Here is a 19,835-nt window from a genome sequence, read left to right as displayed (position 1 = left end):
CCCTTCCAAAGCCAGGGTGGCATTGGCACAATGCCCCCCTCCCCCCGGCCAGAGCCTTAGTACCAGTATGCATTGACAGGCCCATGCATCATAGTCCTTTTTGAGACCCAGCCAAGTTGTGTGCCTTTTGGAGAAAAATGTTCAAGTTGCTGGTGGGGGTATGAACAATTTTTAGATATCCACTGTAGTGCAATGGCTAGAGAGTTGGTCTAGAATCTGGCAGACTCTGATTCTGTGCCTTGTAGGCTTGATGGATGTTCTTGGCTCAGCCTAAGTAAACAATTGTGTTGTGTTTTCCGGAGGCAGTCTAGGTGATTTTGGGGCCCTGGACAAATGTTCTGGACGGGGCCCCAGAACCAGTGCCGCCCCACCACTGGCTCCTTGCCAAGGCCAAGCAATTTGGCAACCTAGGCCCCAGATAGAGTGGGCAGGAGTGCGTTGTTTCCTTCCTCCCCCCCCCCTCCACCCCCTCATACAACTAAGAAGGCCATCGGTGGAGTCACTCCAATGTGAGGCATGGAGCAGCTGTCTATTGTTAGCCTGGTTGTGATGAGGGTGAAACAAATCAAGGGAGAACAGCAATGTGTAAACCACTCTAGGTTCCCATGGGGGAGAAAACCGGGGCATAAGATAAACCTTTAATTTGGTGGGGAGGGGGTATATACATTTTATGTGTATGTGTCTGTATGTTTTATGCATTCAAATCACTTGTGGTGTACTTTAGAATTATATTGAGCTCCACAGTATCCCAAAAACCTTGTCCATGTATTGCAAACCGAAGTCAATCTACCACATCTACGGTTTTCTTCTTTTCCCTACTGCCTTCAATTTTTCTTAGCATTATTGTCTTTTCTAGTGAACCTTGTCTTCTCATGATGTGACATAAGCACTATCATCAATTGATATCTTCAAGGGAGAAAGCAGGCCTGATTTGGTCTGGACATGTCTTTTTCGGAGTCCATGGTACATGTAAATTGAAACTTTCTTCCCACTTCACAGTGTGAATGCTTTTTCCTCCTATGAGCTTTGTCTAAATTTTACTGTACTGATACTGCTCATTTGGCCAAAAGGCCTGCCCTTGATCAATGCCACATTAAATACTTCATAATAAAAATATGTTTTTAGAACCATTTAAAAGTGTCCTTAAGTGCCATACGCCGATTTAAAAAACCATAAGCTAAATGTTTGGGAACACAACCAGATATGTGAATGACTGAAATGCAGCCCAATCCCACTGCTACTTAAAATCCATTTTTGATGGAGGTCTGGATTGTCTTACATTGGTGTCATTGGGCTTGGAATCAGGAACCTGGAAGCGTTCCATGGGGGCTACAACTTTCATGCCAAGGCTAAGAGGGTGGGAACGGGATCTCTCTGGGGTGGCAAACTCTGGCCTTGGAAGTTACTGGCAATTTGGGGGTGGGACTTGTGCAAAGGAAAATCTGAGTAGGGATCTCCCCCAGAATCCATGGTCCGCATTTGCCCTCTAAAGAGATTGCCCTTGGAAGCAGCCAGTTTATCTGTAGGGAACTACTCTCTCTAACCTGAACTCAAGCCCAACCAGGAGTTTGGCAGCCCTAGGAAAATTTCTGAAAAAGATGGCAAAGGAGGGCCAGCAACTGATAGAGGCATGGAAGCCCACACCAGGACAGTAGCAGGGGCCTACTTGGGCAAAAGGGACGACCAGTGCTCTCATCCCCCATAGTCCACTCCTTTCAGCCCCACACAAACCCAGTTCCCCCACCCCAGCTGCCACACACAGACCCAAATCCTCCACTCAGCCCCTCTCAGAACCAAAACCACCCTCAGCTGCCCCACACCGAGTACCCCAGGAACAGGCTGGCCAGCCTGCCCCATTGTTCCCTATGCTGGGAACCAACCTCCCATCAAAGAAGGGAACACAGACACACAATCATTAAGTTTAAAAAACCTTTATTTTCTCATTTTCAAATTACAAGTGGTCAACAAATCACAACATATTACACTTATTGTCCCTCATAGCACAACACAACACAATTAACTACACATCAGAGAATCTTAAACACAATTTTTTTTTTGAAATGGACAAACAGTAAAGTTTTGAACATTACAACAGGTTACATAGTGAGCGGGCACAACAGGGCATGGAAACAGAAGATGATCATAATAACTACCAGCCTAATACAACTCTCCCTCCATAAAACGACTTAATGGGGGGGAACCACTGCAACAGGGTCCAGCAGAACCTATGTCATTTCCTGTGGCTGTGCTTTCAGTTCAGACACACAAAGCTGAACTGGGCACTTCCAAGGCACTGGACAATGGTATTTCTGGAGCAGTTCTGCAGAGGTCTCCCCCCACCCCCACACCAGCCTCAGAATTTACCTGGGAACATCTGTGAGAGATCATCATTGGCCGGTGCCCATCCACCACTCTTCCCGCATCCCCCAACCATGCAAACCCAACATTAACATAAAATTTTTTTTTTTAAACATGAACAGAACATCAACTTTTAAAAAACATAAGCACAACATTTTTTTTTGGGTTTTTTTTCCTTTTTTTTACATGAACAGAACATCAACTTTTAAAAAACATAAGCACAACATTTTTTTTTGGTTTTTTTTTCCTTTTTTTTACATGAACAGAACATCAACTTTTAAAAAACATAATCACAACATTTTTTTGGGTTTTTTTTCCTTTTTTTTACATGAACAGAACATCAACTTTTAAAAAACATAATCACAACATTTTTTTTTGGTTTTTTTTCCTTTTTTTTACATGAACAGAACATCAACTTTCAAAAAACAGTACAACAATTCTTCTACAATTTTTTTTACAATGATTTCATCTGATAAAAACACCTAAGCAATCCCTATCTAACCTGTTTCTCCCTCCAGTAGCAATCCATGTTTCTGGGGCATTATTTTTCATAATAAATTTGGTCCCACAGGGTATGTCTCAGTGATGGGAGATGTTTTGAATACCCTGGGGGGGGGCTTTCAAATTGCTGGGTGTTTTCCCTTTGCCACTGGTTCCTAACCACCCTCCCTCTACTGGCCGGTTTTAACTGTATATACAGGGTTTTATACAGGGGAGAGCGCGATTCCAAAGGATTGGACTCATAGAGGATGCAGGCCACAAGTTGGGCTCACCTCAGTCACTCTGGAAGTCCAGTCCTGAGAAATCGAAGAGGCGAGAGTTGACCTTCAGGAAGGTCAACTGCTCGACTCTCCATGGGAGAAGGCGAGTGCGATGTGGGCCGACAATGTCGCCCGCATGTGAAAAGACGCGCTCGCTCTCCACGCTCGTCGGAGGGCATGAGAGCAGCCGCTGCGCCTCGAGGGAGAGGTCCGGCCAGACCGACTCCTTCCTGGCCCAGTAGCTGAGCGGATCGGTGGAGAGCGACTCGCAGGGCTCCGCGAGGTAGTCCCTGACCATCGCCTCCGCCGGATCCTCTCTCACGGTCCTCACGACCCCAGAGGGGACGAGGGCCCACCGGAGCATCTCCATCTCCATCGGCACTCCGGTGGTGGCCTCGGGGGGGGCCTGCGCAGAGGGGGCGTCAGAGGGACCCGCACGGCAGGGCCCCTCTTGCGTCCCCCCTGTCGACAGGCGTCCCCTCTTGGCCTGCCTGCGCCTCACCCAAGAGCAGAGCCCGTCTCTGGCTTGGGTGAGGTTCCCGTCCCGCTCGGCGAAAGTGCCCTTTATGCGCGGGTCACACATGGTCGCCAACATGTATGACTCTTCCTTAGTGAGAGGAGTTAGCCTGGCAGCTATGCCCTGCTGCAGCCTTCTCACTAATGCGCGCACCGCTGGAACAAGGTCAGCACGGGGCGCGACCCGGTCTGCAAGGGTGGCCAGATTCCTCTGGAGCGTGTGCACCAGGGGAATGACCAGACCGAGGGTCGCCGTGTCTGACGAGACCGCCACAGTGAAGTCCTTGAAGGGCTTCAGGACCTCCACTGTCTGGGTGATGGTGAGCCAATCCTCCCGGTTGAACTCACCCACCTGACTCGCACCGCGGTGCTCGGAGAGCCACGCGTGGAGTGCGGCCTGCTGCTCCACCAAGCGCTCAAGCATGGCGCAGGTGGAGTTCCAGCGAGTGCTGACGTCAGTGATCAGAGCGTGCTCTGGCACACCTGTCCTGACCTGTGTCTGGCGCAGTTCGTGCGTGGCCTTCACGCTGCGCGAGAAGTGACCCGTGAGCCTCCGACATTTCTGGACAAGTAACTGGAGTTCACGGGTCCGGGTATCCACGGGTTCCTTCGAGGAGCCCAACCCCAGCGCATCTCTCACCACTAGGTGAAGCTTGTGAGCGGCACAGTAGACGCTCTCTCGGCTCACTAGATGCGCCGCTGCCCTCATGTTCTTGCCACCGTCCGTCACCATGCATCCCACGGTGGCGGGTCCCTGGCCTATCCACTCGTCCAACTGTCTCCTTAAGGTGGCAGCGATGTTCTCCGCCGTGTGGGACACGTCGAGCACCTCGGCGTGAAGCAAGGCCTTGCAGTAGCCGGCCTGGCGGTCTCGCATCCTTCCCTGTCTAGCTGTGCTAGGCACCTCCCCCCGGCCCCCACCCAGAACCGACTCGGGTTCCCACCAGTGAGCAGTAAGCGAGAGGTACGCTTGCTGCACACTTGGGCAGGTCCAGATGTCCGATGTGAAGTGCACAGTTCTCCCGGCAACCCGGGACAGCTGTGCCTTCACATGATCCCTGGCAGCCCTGTAAAACGAGGGCACCACCGATCTGCTCAACGACGTGCGAGCAGGGACGGCGTACCAGGGAAAGCAATCTTGGAGCAGCCCTGAGAAGCCGAAGTCTTCAACTACGGAATACGGTTGCCCATCCACTGCTATCATGTTGACGATGTGGCGCGTGATGCGCCTGCTCGCCCTCCGGATCCCCTCTCTGGGCACACTAGCGCCCTGCATACCAAGCATCTCCGGGAGAGAGGCTTGGCGTCCCTTTCCTGCAGGTACCCTTGGGGGGAGAGCACCAGAGGAGCCTGCCTCCTTCTGGCTAGCTGGCGGCCGTGCGGCGCCACTCGAACCCTCCTCCCGAAGAAGCACCGCCTGGTGGTGCCTCTTCATATGGTACCTCATCCCAGACGTGGAGAGATGCCACACATCTTTGCCACGGCTGACGCGCTGCCTACAATGCAGGCACAGGGCTGCTCGGGGATCCTCCGTTGTCTGGAAGTGCTTCCAGAGTTCGGAGGAAAAGGGCATCCCACGCTTCCCAGGAGAAGCGCGTTCGGGACCACCCTGCGGCACCTCCTGTGAGGTGCTCTGGCCGGACACACCGTGTCCCACTCTCGGCCGGGCAGGTGGGGATGGACGAGGCTGAAGGGGCAGAGATGTGGGCTCTTCCACCACAGTCTCTGCCTCTTCCTCCCGCGTCCTCTCCTCCTGCACAGCCGCGAGAGGCCTGCTGCTGGCCTCAGAGGAAACTGGGGTGGACCGCCCCAGGGGGGGTCTCACGGGCAGTTCCTCCAACATCCTCCGGGTTCCTGGGGTGAGCGGGAGCGCAGGGAAAGTCATGTGCTCCGCGCCCATCCCAGGAGACACCACATGCTGCCCCTCCTCCAGCAGCTGGCTCGCAACCACTGGAGGAGGAGGAGCCTCAGCAGCAGGCCCCTGCCCAGTGCCAGCCCCTGCCTCACGCACCCGGGTTGGGGGTGGCCCTCCAGCAGCTGCCTCAGGAAAGAGAGTCTTGCGAACCCTCTTCCTGTCACCAGAAGCCAGGCTGGTGAACGGCAGCAGCGCAGGGGAGGGCCTCCTCCGCTCAGATGGAGGGGCTGCCGCAGCAGTCCCCCTCCCCCTCCCCTCCTCCCCTCTAGATTTCTCCCTAGCCTTTCCCCCGGGTCCCCTCTCTGCTTTCCTCTCTGACATACTTTCCCCTCCCAAATTCAACCCTAACTAATCAGAAAAGATTTAGAAAACAAAGGTCAACTTTGTTTTCAAGACCTAACTAACCTGCTCTAAATCTGTGTTTCTAGTGGCTCTGTGACTTGGAGATGAACAATCAAGTGCCTTTTTAAGCAACCCTATTTATGTCAGGGAACCTGAGCCTGCCAATCAGCTGAATTCCTCTGGAATTGAGCTGGCCCTAAACCCCAATAACAGGTGACGAAGCCTTAAACACTCACACACTAGTATGCCCGGGCCGGCCTGGCACCACCACGTGTGCCAGAGATGGGCAGTGGAACCCTAGTTATGGGGGCACTAATGGGAAGCCTATTGACAGCTATTACAAATTTTTATATATATATATATATATATATAGAATTCAAACCTAACACTCACTCACTAATGCTTTCCCTGCTGAGTCCCTATTTAGTTTTTTAAAAAAAACTAGGCTCGGTTTCCCTAATAATTATGTTGAGGGCAATTATCCACTGATCACCTACCAACTGGCCTACCTACCTAAGAGACACTATTTAGCGGGACCGATGTATCTGTGGTATGTCGGTGTGGGGTGTGGATGTGGTGTTTTGAAGATGAGCCTCCCCCCTCCCAAGCTAGCAAGAACCCACCCCCAAGGCCACCCAAATGTCAACCCGGACTCGCTCACACTAACACCAGTCCTGCAGTCCAGCGATGTTCAGGCGGTCTTGCAGCTGGTCCTCCTCTCCTCCACGATGCTGTCAAGAAAATTGGAAATGTTAGCAGAGTCAACACCACACGCCGCACACGCAACCCCAAAATTCAAGGCCCCGTTGCACAAGCCAAGTCAGCCCCCCCCCCCCCTTAAAGGCTACGGCCAACCAGCAGCAAAACAAAACACATCCACCCAGCAGAGCTTCTGGCCTGTGCAGGCCAGAAGCTGGCACACTCATTTTTTAGTCCTGTGAAACAGCAGTTCATGCCCACCCCACACTCAAACTTGAAAAATGAAACATGAAAGAAAGCTGGCACTGCGATCAATGCTGGCCCCCCTAACCCCCAAACAATATCCTCTTGCCCAACCAGAAAATGCCCCCCCCCCCCCGGCCCAAGCCATAAAGACAGAGCCAAAGCATATGCTCGCAGGTAGGCACAGCAGCAGACATAAGCTCAAAAACCAAATTTAACAACAACCCTACCAGTCCACCAGTGCAGATGTCCAGCAATGTTGATCCTCCACGCAGAGATCTGCAGGCCGATGTCCACCAAGTGCAGTCCAGTCCAGAAGAGGTCCACCAACGATAAACAACCTGAATGTGAAGCAAAACAGTGAGTGCCAGGCCAGCAAACGGGAAGGGTTACCAAAGCCGGAGCAGCAGGCCTGTGTGTGGGCCGAAGGCTGGCACAGTTGATCAGGAAGGAGCCTGTTGGGAATCCTTGCAAGCAGGGGACCAGACACAGAAACGCAAGCCACACCATTCCAGATTGTGGAGCACAACTGTGAGTGCCAGGCCAGCAACCAAAAAGGGTTACCTTGGCCAAAGCAGCATACCTGTGTGTGGCCCACAGGCTGGCACAGTTGATCAGGACGGAGCCTGTTGGGAATCCTTGCAAGCAGGGGACCAGACACAGAAACGCAAGCCACACCATTCCAGATTGTGGAGCACAACTGTGAGTGCCAGGCCAGCAACCAAAAAGGGTTACCTTGGCCAAAGCAGCATACCTGTGTGTGGCCCACAGGCTGGCACAGTTGATCAGGACGGAGCCTGTTGGGAATCCTTGCAAGCAGGGGACCAGACACAGAAAGGCAAGCCACACCATTCCAGATTGTGAAGCACAACTGTGAGAGCCAGCCAGAAGAAAGGCTTCTGGCCTGTGTAGGCCCGAAGCTGGCACACTCTGGTTTTAATCTTAAAACAGTGGATCAAGCTTAAAGAAGGCAAGCACAGCAACCAATGCTGAACCCCCCCCCCCCACCATCAAAGATTGTCTGCCCAACCTGTCCCCCAGGCCATACCTGTGTGTGGCCCACAGGCTGGCACAGTTGATCAGGACGGAGCCTGTTGGGAATCCTTGCTAGCAGGGGACCAGACACAGAAAGGCAAGCCACACCATTCCAGATTGTGAAGCACAACTGTGAGAGCCAGCCAGAAGAAAGGCTTCTGGCCTGTGTAGGCCCGAAGCTGGCACACTCTGGTTTTAATCTTCAAACAGTGGATCAAGCTTAAAGAAGGCAAGCACAACAACCAATGCTGAACCCCCCCCCCCCCACCATCAAAGATTGTCTGCCCAACCTGTCCCCCAGGCCATACCTGTGTGTGGCCCACAGGCTGGCACAGTTGATCAGGACGGAGCCTGTTGGGAATCCTTGCTAGCAGGGGACCAGACACAGAAAGGCAAGCCACACCATTCCAGATTGTGAAGCACAACTGTGAGAGCCAGCCAGAAGAAAGGCTTCTGGCCTGTGTAGGCCCGAAGCTGGCACACTCTGGTTTTAATCTTCAAACAGTGGATCAAGCTTAAAGAAGGCAAGCACAACAACCAATGCTGAACCCCCCCCCCCCCACCATCAAAGATTGTCTGCCCAACCTGTCCCCCAGGCCATACCTGTGTGTGGCCCACAGGCTGGCACAGTTGATCAGGACGGAGCCTGTTGGGAATCCTTGCTAGCAGGGGACCAGACACAGAAAGGCAAGCCACACCATTCCAGATTGTGAAGCACAACTGTGAGAGCCAGCCAGAAGAAAGGCTTCTGGCCTGTGTAGGCCCGAAGCTGGCACACTCTGGTTTTAATCTTAAAACAGTGGATCAAGCTTAAAGAAGGCAAGCACAGCAACCAATGCTGAAACCCCCCCCCCACCATCAAAGATTGTCTGCCCAACCTGTCCCCCAGGCCATACCTGTGTGTGGCCCACAGGCTGGCACAGTTGATCAGGACGGAGCCTGTTGGGAATCCTTGCTAGCAGGGGACCAGACACAGAAAGGCAAGCCACACCATTCCAGATTGTGAAGCACAACTGTGAGAGCCAGCCAGAAGAAAGGCTTCTGGCCTGTGTAGGCCCGAAGCTGGCACACTCTGGTTTTAATCTTCAAACAGTGGATCAAGCTTAAAGAAGGCAAGCACAACAACCAATGCTGAAACCCCCCCCCCCACCATCAAACATTGTCTGCCCAACCTGTCCCCCAGGCCATACCTGTGTGTGGCCCACAGGCTGGCACAGTTGATCAGGACGGAGCCTGTTGGGAATCCTTGCTAGCAGGGGACCAGACACAGAAAGGCAAGCCACACCATTCCAGATTGTGAGGCACAACTGTGAGAGCCAGCCAGAAGAAAGGCTTCTGGCCTGTGTAGGCCCAAAGCTGGCACACTCTGTTTTTAATCTTAAAACAGTGGATCAAGCTTAAAGAAGGCAAGCACAACAACCAATGCTGAAACCCCCCCCCCCCACCATCAAACATTGTCTGCCCAACCTGTCCCCCAGGCCATACCTGTGTGTGGCCCACAGGCTGGCACAGTTGATCAGGACGGAGCCTGTTGGGAATCCTTGCAAGCAGGGGACCAGACACAGAAAGGCAAGCCACACCATTCCAGATTGTGAAGCACAACTGTGAGAGCCAGCCAGAAGAAAGGCTTCTGGCCTGTGTAGGCCCAAAGCTGGCACACTCTTGTTTTAATCTTCAAACAGTGGATCAAGCTTAAAGAAGGCAAGCACAACAACCAATGCTGAAACCCCCCCCCCACCATCAAACATTGTCTGCCCAACCTGTCCCCCAGGCCATACCTGTGTGTGGCCCACAGGCTGGCACAGTTGATCAGGACGGAGCCTGTTGGGAATCCTTGCAAGCAGGGGACCAGACACAGAAAAGCAAGCCACACCATTCCAGATTGTGGAGCACAACTGTGAGAGCCAGCCAGAAGAAAGGCTTCTGGCCTGTGTAGGCCCAAAGCTGGCACACTCTTGTTTTAATCTTAAAACAGTGGATCAAGCTTAAAGAAGGCAAGCACAACAACCAATGCTGAAACCCCCACCCCACCATCAAACATTGTCTGCCCAACCTGTCCCCCAGGCCATGCCAAGAATAAACTGCAACACCTTTTTGCAGAGGCAGGCCACAGCAGCACATTGCCCAGCATCAAAAAAATTTACAAAAATTTTAAAAAGGCCTACCAGGTGTCCTCTCAGGATGTCCAGCACAGTTGATCCTCCAGGCAGATGTCCTCCAGGCTCCAGGTGCAGTCTCTCTTCTTCTCCTCTCTCGGTTACAGCTCAGCAGCAGCAGCAACAGAAGTGTTCCAGACAGTCTTGCTCCAAATTTAAATCCCCTGCTGCAGCCTCAGCCAAAGATTTAAATCTATTGGCTGGCATGAGAATGCAGCAGTGGGATTGGTGACTCCTAAAGTCCCCAGTCCCCTGCCTTTCCCCACCCACACTCCAAGAGCCACCCTCCTCCTGCTCCCCCTCCCCTACCTGTTAGTTTTGGCGGGAATCTCTGCTGCTTTGCAAATGCAAAGTGCAATGCAATGCTTGCACCTTGCATTTGCAAGGCAAAGCAGGATTCCCTATCCTCCTTTGCAAGAGGGGTGGGGGGTGACAGAAGGAGTGAGTGATTCACTCCTTCTCCCCCCCTCCCCTCTTCTAAGAGCCTGCAGGAAGCCTTTGCTTCCAGCAGGATTTTGCTAGCCGCTTGCTAAGGCAAACGGCTAGCAAAATCAAAATGGCGATTCTCGAATGCCGAAAGAATGCCGAAAGAATCCCGAAACGTTTCGGGTTTTTCTTTCGGCAATCCCGAAACGTTTCGGCATTCCCCGAAACGTTTCGGGATTCTTGAAGAATGCCGAAACACTTTTGTTTCGGCATTCTTTCGGCATTCAGAATGCCGAAACGCACATCCCTAGTTGTGAATTTTCATCATGTGGCAGTCAAAGGGCTGATTTCTTTATGATGAAATTTTGAGGGTTTGAGACGCAAGGGACCCTAGACTCAACAACAGTCACATTTTGTGTGCATGTTCTCCTTGGTTCTTCATGCATGCTGTTCCCCCTCCAGTTGGAATCACAACAGGATGCAGAAAGAGCTTAGTCCCCCACTGCATGCTATTACTCTGAACAGAAACTGGGGGGTTTTTGGAGGGAGGATATTTGGCTCATTGCAGAAGACCATATGGCCTCTGTCCTTCTGCAATAGGCCAGATAGCTCCTTCCCTGCACTATGTTCATGCTAGCAGTGTGGAAGGGGGAAGGCTTCTTTTGCACACTGCTGTGGTCCTGATCATAGTGGGAACACCATGCACAAGAAACAGAGGCAGGCATGCAAGTAACTTGTGAGTGTGATGAAATTCACAGGTTGGGTTCCTACCGTTTGAACTCCATCTGGTGGAAATCAACCCAAAGATGACAATTTTGCAAAGTGCAGTGTAGTCAATGTAAAACTTGAATTTCGTTTTCAGAAACAGAACATGCAAAAATTAAGTCTTTTGTGAACGTAGCCTTTTTCACTCATATGTAAAATCAACATCAACCAGATGGTGGCGCAACAGTAAGTGGGATCAAATGAATTTCTGCTGTATGGTGAATTTCTGTTTCGTCACCTTGCAAGGCGGATTTCAGTGGATTCTAACCTTTTTTTTTTAAAGTGATCAGATTTAATATATGTTTGTGAACCAAGGTGAGTTGGACAAGAATGCAGTCTTTCCAATGCTTTTGGCCTGCAGTTTGATGGCATATCCAACCATTCAAAAGACTGGGATTCCTATTGCACAAATTTATCTTATACTGGGAAATATGGTCATGTGAATGTTACTTAGGGACATTTCATGGAGGGTTGTTTTGGAATCCTGAGTATTCACCCTTAGCTGTGGAGCACAGAGCTAGTTTTATTTTGGATATTGTTTCTGTGCTCAGTTACATCTAGGGCTTCTTTTCTGGGAAAAGAGGTGGTGGAACTCAGTGGGTTGCCCTCAGAGAAAATGGTCACATGGCTGGTGGCCCCGCCCCCTGATCTCCAGACAGAGGGGAGTTTAGATTGCATGGCGGCACGGAGAGCAATCTAAACTCCCCTCTGGGGGCGGGGCCACCAGCCATGTGACCATTTTCAAGAGGTTCCGGAACTCCGTTCCCCCGCGTTCCCCCTGAAAAAAAGCCCTGGTTACATCATTCCTATTCTGGGCCATGGCAGAGAAGCAGCAGCCTTTGTAGAACTTTTCTGATGAACTGAATAAGATGGTATGCTCCAAAGTTCATTGATGTCATCAAAAGATTCCTGTTCATTTGGGGGGATTGCAAATTCAGTAAGTGGTGGCAAATGTGTTCACCTGTACAATACACTCAGTTTGCTGTTTCCAAATCTGTGTTAGCAAAATGTATAGTGATGCAGGAAAAATAACACATTTTGTGAAACGTACCAGTGGTGCAAATCTTCTCTTGAATGCAACTACAGAACAAAAGGTGAACAGTGTGTGTTTGTTTATTTCTTCTGCCCCACATTTGCAGTGGCAGCCATTTCTTATATGCTTCAATGGCAGGCCTATCATGACATTAGCCTATCAGAGCACCGTCCCACACAGCCTAAAATTTGCCAATAATTCCAACTACAAGCCTGTGTGTGTACTTTTGTGGAATATCCCTGCAAAAGAAGTCAGTGTGTTGTAAGGGGTAAAGTGGCAAACTAGGAAACATGTATTTTTACCATGCACATACAGTTCTGGTACGTGCCGGAGGATCACTGTTTTTTTCGGGGTTCATGGTTACGTCTACCAAGTCTGTACAATGCATGAGAGCTGTACATGACAGCTGCTGTAGCCTAGTGGTTATATGGTTGGATGTGTCTCTCATGACAAATTACTCTGCTGGGTCGAATCTCACTACTGTTGTGAGTTGAGCAGCTGGCCTTGGGTAAGCCGCTCCACTCAGCTCCAGCTCCCCAGCTGTATTGTGGGGATAATAATAACATTGACTTTGTTCAGCAGCTCTGAGTAGGGCACTAATCTGTCTAGAAGAATGGTATATAAACACTGTTGTTGTTTTTTCTTATTGCAAACATACATGCTTCCTCTGTCCAGTATTTTAATGGTTTTTGTTTTCATCCTGATAATTTATGATGTTTTAATGACTGTATAGTATTGTTTTTACTCGTAAAACTCCTCAAGCAGGATTCTGGAGAGGTGGCATGTACAGTTCCTAAATAAATAAATAATATGGCAACTGCACATATTGGGAAGATTGTGGGTAGCGCACTTTCCCAATATGCTTTCCCAGTTGGTAGGGTCCTAGTCTTCCCAAATATAAAGTCTGACAAGGGCTAATTTCCTGAGCATCTCTGAGGCTCGGTGCAAGTCAGAGGAAATCCTTTCTCCTTTGCTGGTGCCTGGAGAAAGACGGGAATCTCCTTTAATTGCTCAGTGCTATAAATAGGAGCAGTTAATCAGCATCCAATCTATCTGCAAAACTTTGGTTGGTTGGTTCAATTAATCTTTCATGCTTAATTACAACAAAAAATGAAACATGCATCTCCGGTAGGGATAACATCTTGGGGCTGGGAAATTCCTAAAGATTTAGAGGTTGAGCCTGGAGAAGCTGCAGTTTGGGGACAGAGAAGGACTTCAGCAGGGTATTATGCCATAGACTCCACCCTCTAAAGTAACCATTTCTGATAGGGGAATGGATCTGTGTAATCTGGAGATTAGTTCTAATTTTGCAAGCTCTCCAGATCTCAACTAGAGGTTGGCACCCCAGCCACTGATCTTCCCTTGCAGTACTTTTTTTTCTGGGAAAAGAGGTGGTGGGTTTCCAGCACAGGGGGCAACCCCTGGCGGGAGGTGGTGCCTCTGGTACCACATGCACGCGTGCAAAGTGTGTGCACACTTCCAGGACTGCACAATGACGTCACTTTGGGTCAGCTGGAACAAGGGGGGGGTTAAAAGTTTAAATCACCCTTGGCAAAAATGGTCACATGACTGGTGGCCCCACCTCATGATCTCCAGACAGAGAGGAGTTTAGATTGCCCTCAGCGCTGCTCAGCGGCACGGAAGGCAATCTAAACTCCCCTCTGTCTGGAGATCAGGGGGCGGGGCCACCAGCCATGTAACCATTTTCAAGAGGTGCCGGAACTCCATTCCACCACATTCCAGCTGAAAAAAAGCCCTGTTCCCTTGTATGGCACGGCTGTATCCAGGCAAAGGGCAGGGTCCAGTGACCAATGCAGTAGCACCCATGGCTATTTGCTGCTATGCCAGATGTTGAGCTGACTTACTGCAGCAGACCCTTTGAGCAGGATGCTAAGAAGTCTGGCAGTGGAGTGTTGGAGGCTGGGGCTGGGGTGAACAATAATTATTTCAGGATGGATGGGCTTGATTTCTAAAGTGCCCTCTCAATCTGGCTTAATCTAAGCAGCCAGGAGTTTAAAATAGTATAAATGCTGAAAGGATATTGCTAAAATACACATACATCTAAAATAACCCCACACTTATCCCAACCACTAAATGACTGCTTAAAGTGAAACATCTTGCATCACTTCTGGAAGGTATCCAGGAAGGCCTCTGGTGGCTCAATGAAGGAAGGAAGTTAGCCATCAAACCAGTTTCCCTTCTCAGAATGGAACTTTCATTCCTGATTCCCATTGCAAGCTTCCATATAGCTCTTCCTGCTATATGGACGTAGCACATTTCCATTCCATATAGCCCTTCCTGCCAAAGTTCCTCAAGGAAGTTTCACCTGCATCTCCAAGATAATATGTGACCCTGTCTGCACATTCTGCACAGGGGTCAGAATGGTTTCAACAAAGGGTTCTCCTGGATCTCCCCATTGCGTCTCTGTTTCTTGGCCCTTTTCCTTTTCCTGTCCAGTATCATTGAGCAATCATCAAATTCTTTGTCATTTACGCAAAAATCATTTACAGGGTACGATTTCATTGAGTTAGACTGGAGTAACACCATGCAGGATTGCAGTGTAACCCATGAGACAATATGATCCCTGTTTTTAGCACATTAAGGACTCAGCAGGAATTCCAGTGACGGTCACTGGTGGCCTGCCCTTGAGTGGCCGTGTTGCAAGTGAGACACAATAGCCCGTTTAAAAAAACTTGGCCTCAGATGTTGGCCTGAGATCATACAGTCCACTGAGGGAATGGAAGCTTTCCTTGGTTAGGAAAAATCCTCCATGTGAAAGAGCCTGTGGAAATTTTTGTCATGGAAGTGGTGTCAGCTCTTAGTAACTGGAAAGGGTAACATGAGAAGCTGCTGAGAGCCAGATTATGAATCTTAAGAATTTAATCCTCCCAACTTGTTTTCTATTTTAAGTTCTCATTCTTAGGCAACAAGGGAAGGGTGATGGATGAATTAAAGGTGATGGCTAGCTCTGGATGCACTAAACCAAGCACCAGTTTCACAAATTGTCTTCTGTTTTTCCTGACCTGAAAAGGCCAGAGAGCTCTAGTTATTTGGCAATAAAGGGGAGAGAAACAGAGAGACACTCAGCAAGAGCCAGAGTTACTAAACCAGTGTGAACTATAGCACTATGTCCAAGGCTCTTCAGCATCACCAACTTTTTCTTTGTATTAGGAATCTCATGATAGTGGGCACTGGGCAGCATGAACTCCTGAAAGGAGCAGGTAAAAAGGCCCTCCACCATGGTTTGCCAACCACACACACACACACACAGAAACAAAATGAATTTGGATATTTAATGCTGACATCAGCCCAAGGTGCAGAAACTGCTGTCTACAGCTGTGGTGGTTTCAGAATGCTGCCTCTCTAACAAAATGCCTGTTGCATTCATAGCTTGTGTGCAGAGCCAGCCATGATACAATATGAAGTAAGCTGCTGTAGGTGACCGATTCAGGGCTTGGAGTGTCACTATTTTATTTTATGTGTTTATTTTGGGGTATGGGCACGCATGCCTACAAGTGCAAGTATAACTCCCCAAAGTATGTGTTCTCAGTATGGGTATTCCCAGGGACTTCTATTTCTAAAAAGTTACAGGTGATTACAAAATATTCAGCAATCATATGGACAATGTCTCCCAGATCTGTTCTGACACTAATTAATTTGGCATACTTTCTTCCCTGCCCTACTTGCACTTGGTTCCTCCTTTCTGACTGTAGTGACATTCTTGGACAAAGAATTTTTCAGATTTGGTATTCTGCATATGGAAAATGAGGTAAAGTTCTTTTGTACAGTTAATTGCATGCCACTAGACGACATATGTGTAACTAGACTTGTAGGCTGTGTCTTGGCTCCTCTTCTGCTTATTATTTCTGGACTGTGGCACAAGTTCTAGTCTGGACTGTGTAATCTTCACCATTCTAAAAGTACTCCTTTAGCAAAGATATCTAACACAGAAGGCATTCAAACATGATAAGAACTAGGGGCGGATTGGCCATTCGACTTACTGGGAAAGATCCTGTTGGACTACTGCCCTGGAAAGCCACTGGCAGATACAAACAGGCTGAGCCAAGTGCCACACAGGCCACCCTTCTTGGACTCAGGCTGCAGTGACAATGATAATGAGCATAGGCTGGCACGAGACACCTACACCCATTGCTAGGGTTCCCAAACTCCAGGTGGTGGCTGGAGATCTCCCAGAGTTACAACTGATGTTCAGGCTACAGAGAACAGTTTCCCTGGGGAAATGGCTGCTTTAAAAGGGGACTTTATGGCATTATACTCAGTCAAGTTTCCTCCCTCCCTGCCCTCTGCCATCCACCAGGCTCCACCCCCAAAATCTCCAGGAATTTTCCAACCTGGAGCTGGCAACCCTACCCATCGCTATGGCCCAGGTCTGATCCCTGGAGCTGGGGTGCCTTTAATTTCGGATGATTTGTCCGTAAGGGATAATGGGATAAATGTGTGAGCAAGTAGGAATTTGAGACTGGCATTAAGATGGTAAATGATGGTCATGTGAGGAGACCTAAGGGCTGTGGAGCTGAACATCCTTGGAGAGGGAAATGAATTACAGGTGATTGTACACCAAAGCTAGATGCCTCTGAGCCGAGATGGAGGAAGAAGTACTTGGAGCTAAATGACAACTGAAACATAGTGGGTATTTCAGAATCCTGGTGGAATATGGAAAATCAATGGGATACAGATAGCCCTGGATATAAACTCTATAGGCAGGACAGGGAATGACAAGTTGGGGCTGTTGTTGCTCTGTATATCAAAGAGGAAATGGAGTCAAACAAGCTAGAAAAAATAAAGTATCCCATGGAATCATTATGCATGGAGAAAATGGACCCTGGAGGTAAATTTAAAAGGGACAACATGCTATTACCTATCAATGAGGGTGATCTTGAAATGGAGAAAGAAAAAGGAGATGACTAAAATGGAAAATGGGTTTAAAAATAATATGGTAAAAAAGACATTTAGATTATTTGAATTTTGTATAGAAAACAAAGAACACAAGGGAACAAGAAGGCAATAGTCTTCTCTAAAGGCAAGCAAGCAGCCTCTTCTGGAACAGTTCCATTAATATACAAATTGTTTATAAAGGATTAATATATAATTACTGCATGCTTGATTAGTTAATGATTAGTTAATCCTCTTACACCTTTCTAACACAGCATCCTGCACCCTAATATGTTTATCACAATCTCAAGTTCCATCTGACTCTGCTACACCCACTGAGTTGCATTAAATTTGGGTTGCCCCATTGCCTTCAGTGGTGAACAGGGCTGGCACGTCCATGGAGGCGGTGCTGGCAGCCACCTCAAGCGCTGACTGGGGGCGGGGCATGCACCATGGAGCTGGTGGTGGCAGCGCTGGTGGCTGAGCGGGAGGGTTGGAAAGCCGCCCGCGTACCACCTGGCGGCCTGCCGCACCTGGCCTGCAGCTGAGCTGCTGCAGCCTTCCAGCCCTCCCACTCAGCTGCCCCACACTGCCACCACCGGCATGTGCTTCCAGCCGGGCACAGCAGCTGTGGGTCAGGCAGCCAGGCCGGCGCATGGAGCAACTGAATGGGAAGGCTGGGAGGATGCACGCGTGCTACCCCGGCCACCTGCCATGCCTGGCCCACAGCTGCTGTGCCCGGCCAGGAGCGCGTGCTGGTGGCAGCAGCATGGGGCAACTGAGCAGGCAGCCTCCCAGCCCTCCCATTCAGTTGCTCCGTGCTGCCACCACGCTGCCACCAGCACACAACTGCGGGCCAGCCAGGTGCGGCAAGTGGCCAGGGCGGTGCGGGGCAACTGAGCGGGAGAGCTAGGAGGCCACCCGCACGCCATCCCAGCCGCCTGCCATGCCAATGGGGTGGCCAGCTTGCAGCAGCACACCCTGCGTGATGACATCACGCTCAGTGACATCATCACGCAGTCTGGGTGCGTGCGTGCACGTGGGAACCGGTATCTGGCCTCAGGCACCAGAAACCCTGGCAATGGCACTGGTGGTGAATACTCTGTATTTGACTGCACCCACCAAACACAGGGTACCTGCCTGTAGTCAGGGATTTTCAACATTTTCAGTCGATGACATGTAGGAACATAAGCTCTGTTTTAAACCTTTTGGATCCTTTCTAACCAATCTCTAAATAAAGCTTTATGATAACGTAAAGACCTAGAATAATCCTTGTTTTAACATTTAAATCCATGTTACCAAAATGCAGCCTAACATTCCTTCCCCTGCACACTCATTCCATATAGCACAAAGCAAAGACAGAAGAGTCATAGTTTAAAGGCTTAAAATACTTAGGATCTCCAACAGGATGTGATAAAATTAAAAGGCCGCACTGGAAGCATCGGTGGACACAATATAGTGTTTTTGATCATTTGAGGGAGAACCCCCACTTTTGTTTAATCAAAGCAGGTGCTTGCATTCAGTTGAATGACCAGAATTGGTCCCTTGTTAATTTGATCTTTTCAATGTTATTCCATTCCTAAGATGTCAGAATCTTAAAAGAAATGGGGGAGAGTCTTAAAAGAAATGGGGGCACCACAACATCTGTTTTGATGCGCAACCTGTACTCTGGACAAGAGGCTACTGTCAGGACAGAATACGGGGGAACAGAATGGTTTCCAATTGGCAAGGGTGTCGGACAAGGATGCATATTATCTCCCTACCTGTTCAACCTCTATGAAGAGTATATCATAAGGAAAGATGGATAAGATCTAGAAGAAGGTGGAGTGAAAATTGGTGGAAGGAACATTAACAATTTGAGATATGCAGATGACACCACATTACTGGCAGAAAATAGTGAAGACTTGAAACAACTACTGATGAAGGTTAAAGGAGAAGGCATCAAAGCAGGATTACAGCTGAACATCAAGAAGACAAAAGTAATGACTACTGAGGAATTACACAATTTTAAAGTTGGCAATGAGAAAATTGAAAAAGCCTTGAAAAAGCCTTTGACAATATGTAAAATTGAAAAAGTTCAAGATTTTCTATTCCTTGGCTCAATCATCAACCAAAAGGGGGAACAAATCAGAAGACTGAGACTTGGAAGAGCAGCTGTGAGGGAGCTAGATAAAATCCTTAAAGATGTCTGGGAACCAAGATCTAGATAATCCAAATTATGGTATTCTCCATTACTACATATGGATGTAAAAGTTGGACAGTGAAGAAAGCTGACAGGAAGAAAATTGATTCATTTGAAATGTGGTGCTGGAGGAGAGATTTACAGATACCATGGACAGCCAAAAAGAAAAATAAGTGGGTACTAGATCAAATCAAGCCTGAATTTTCCCTAGAAGCTAAAACGACAAAACTAAAGCTATCGTACTTTGATCACATCATGAGAAGACAAGATTCTCTAGAAAAGTCAATAATGCTAGGGTAAGTGGAAGGCAGTAGGAAAAGAGGAAGACCTAAAACAAGATGGCTTGATTCAATAAAAAAGCCACGTCCTCAAGTTTACAGGATCTGAGCAAGTCTGTTAATGATAGGATGTTTTGAAGGTTTTTCATTCATAGGGTCACCATAGGTCAGAGACAACTTGATGCCACATAACACACAAAAGACTGTCAGAACAAGGTGACCTTGGATCAGTC

The sequence above is a fragment of the Eublepharis macularius genome, chromosome 5 (genome assembly GCF_028583425.1).
Source record: "Eublepharis macularius isolate TG4126 chromosome 5, MPM_Emac_v1.0, whole genome shotgun sequence".
In the NCBI taxonomy this organism is placed as follows: domain Eukaryota; kingdom Metazoa; phylum Chordata; class Lepidosauria; order Squamata; family Eublepharidae; genus Eublepharis; species Eublepharis macularius.
Note: the sequence above shows the minus strand (reverse complement) of the source record.